Here is a 3,436-nt window from a genome sequence, read left to right on the forward strand (position 1 = left end):
CGGTGACCACCGCCCCCACCCTAAACCCTAAGATAGATAATGGGGTACCTCTCCGGCGAGCCCCTTCCCTGCTGCGGCTGGTTCTTCCTTAACTCCAGCGAGCCCCCCACCCCCTGAAAATCAACTGACCCAAAAGTCGATTCAGTCGACTGAAGTGTAGCTAAATCGGAGCAACATCGCAAGCAAGAGCAAGAGCGAGAGCAGTAGCACGAGCAAGAGCAATAGCAAGGGCAGACCGGGCAGGGGACCAAGAGCAAGAGCAGAGCAGCAGCGCGAGCGAGAGCTAAAGCAGCAGCAGCTCCTACTGATGTGGACGTCGCCACCGAGGGAGCGACGCCGTGGAGGATGTGGCCAGCGATGCCGCCGTGGATGGAGTCGCGCCGTGTCGGCTCGGGACCGAGCACCGGCAGCACCGTGAGATCGAATCAAGAAAAAAATGCGGCGATTGGTGTACAACCTCTTTGGTGGCGCCGATTAGGCCGCAACTTCATCTGAGGAAACGGTGATTATGCTGCTCTTCCGGTGGTGCAGGTGAAGACGGCGGTGTGGGAATGGAGGTGGCGCGAAAGACGAGGGAAACGTCGGGGCAGCTCCTTGCAGGTGGAGGACGGGGTGGCTGAACCGGCGGGACGACGAGAACGACGACGGATCCTCATCTGGTATGGTGGATGAGGGACATTGACGTGTTGCTATGGACGATGTCATTGGGGAAGAGGCTCCGGCTAGGTGGCGGACGGAGGAGGGTGTGGCGCTTTGCGGGTTTTCGCGGCCTCGGTGTACGAATGGGTGGGCGGATGGGATGGGAGTGGGGAACCATGGCTTAGGGACGCGCTTGTCCGAAATGTGGGGTAAGTTACGAAAGTACCCCCACCGATTTGAGGCAGTTCTCTCGGTTCAGGGGTACCACGATCATTTCGCGTGTCGGGATTTCACAGGAGGTGGGAGTTTTCGCGCGCATTGTAATTTTGGAATAGCAAGGCGCGGGTTGAGATGGAGGGAGTTTTCAGAGCACAAAGAGACAAAGATATATCTTAAATATTTTGGGGTAACAAGGCACGGGTTGAAGAGGCGGGAGTTTTGTAGCACGATAGACAAAGACGCTATCTTGAAATTTCGGCATAACAAGGCGCGACTTGAAATTTTGGGAGAACAAGCTTAATGTGTACCCAAAAAAAAGACAATTCGCACCTCATCACTAGAGAGAGCCATGTCCCGTTTTACTATATTACTAGAAATGCATTCAAATATAACAAAAAAACTAAAAAAAATTGGGACAACAAACATAACGTGTACAATACAAAAACAAATTTGCACTTCCCTCAAAAATAAAAAAACAATGTGTGTTGTCTAGCATATGGACTAAATTTGAGTACATTTTCCATGTTTGAACGGGATTGTACTCGGGTTAGTTATACAACCATCTAAATATTATCTTCACAACACATGACATGAATATAGGAGAAGTAAATTCCTATATAAATACGAACTACATGTACATACAATCTCAAATTCAAATATATGTATCCATTTTGTGTTGAATTCAAATCATAGTACATGTATGCTCTACCTAGATGTTCAAAATCTAAACCATGTATGATATACTACGTACGATGTGTTTAACACACACAACACACACCCAAACACCATTTAGACTAGTAAGGTACACGTGCATTACACGCATGAGATTTGGCAACCAAATTATGAATAAATACCACACTATAGCATGTAAGCTTTGAGTCATATATGCATGATGTAGATGTTCGTTTCATTCTTATAGTTCATTTCATTCAAAATCATCTATTTTTTATAAGAAACCTAATCTATTTTAAGATTCATGGAATTGTGCGTTGCAAGACATAAAGTAAAAACAAACAATGGCAAATCCTGTAGGAAAACATTTGGGCAATTCTGATATGGAAGATTCTAGAACAAAGAAGTGCTTGTGTTTTGAGGTTTGTGCATTATGCTTAAGTTCAACCATGGAGTCTTCTAGATTGCACGTGTGGCGAAATCTGGTGGAATCTAGATGATATCCAACGGCCAGTAGTGCTCAAAATTTGCCATCTCTGCACCACCGGATTCGCCTCATCCAACGACCATATTTCAAAGTTAAAGTTACCCGCACACAATATAAAAAATATAAAATATAAAATACATATATATATAGGGGTATAGATATAGGTATGTGATGCGAAAGCCACCCATCTTCTCCAATTAGAATAGTGTGTCCATGCACGGATGCAATGTGGCCAAACGATGTCTGCCATCGGTATCTCAAATTCAAATCAGCCTGACCTTGTTCAATGTGTAAACATTACAACATGCTCGTTTCCAAACCACACCGCGCAGATCTCCGTTATATTCATGCATGCATGGGTTTCAAACATCATGATCTCTTATTCAAATATTTGAATTCAACTTCACATTGATTATGACCTCACCTAGTCTTTTACACCCACATAGTCGTCATCTCTTTATAATTGTACCACTAACTTTCTCTCGTGCATGCATGCACACACACTACCAGTCGGCATTATCCATCGCACACATGCAATCTTTTTCTTCAGGTCGGTCTCCCATGAAGGCACACACACACACATCCCCCTCTCCATCATATCGGGCATTCTTTATCTCTCACGCGTGCATGTGCAACGACCGATGTTCCTCTATATATGTGTGTGTGTGTGTGTGTGTGTGTGTGTATAGCTAGGTCTTTCATAGTTTTCCACACAAACCGATCAATCTATATATGTAGTGAGGTCTCACCCTCTTTCCCACGTCCACATCAATCAATCTATACCTCTCTATATAGGATTACGGGGTTGTTTGGTTTGAGACTAAGTTTGCCAAAGCTTGCCACACCTAACGTTAGGCAAATTTGACCAACTTAGGTGTGTGTTTGGTTCAAGCCACATCTTAGGCAAGCCACACTATGGTCCCACATCACATACACACAACAAGTGTGGCAAGATTCCCTTAGGCTTGCCAATTTGTGGCTCTCATTTTTGAAGAACTAACCTTAGGCAAGTTTGGCAACATTGTATGGCAAAGTGTGGCACTCCTAGGCCTAGAACCAAACAACCCCTACATATATAGCTAATACACCCACATTAATTATATATCCAACGTCCCCCTCTCATCATCCATGCCTTCCGCTTCATCTCTTAGACGCGCGCACAATGGCGAAGACAGCGGGCAGCAAGGGCCCTGCCCCCCTAACATCACTATATATCGAGGCTAATATGAATGTGATCATTAGGCAATTGCTGGTAAAAATGGTTTAAGTTCATGAATTGGCCCTCCTCGTAAAGGATTAGCAATGCTTGGCCCCCTAGCTCATTTATTTTTGATGGCTCCGCCATTGGGCGCAACAACACACATTCTCGCCCCCTCTCTCTAAATATGGATCTCGCACTTGTGCACTCCTTCATAGTCT

The sequence above is a fragment of the Triticum dicoccoides genome, chromosome 5B, assembly GCF_002162155.2.
Source record: "Triticum dicoccoides isolate Atlit2015 ecotype Zavitan chromosome 5B, WEW_v2.0, whole genome shotgun sequence".
NCBI classification, from domain to species: Eukaryota; Viridiplantae; Streptophyta; class Magnoliopsida; order Poales; family Poaceae; genus Triticum; species Triticum dicoccoides.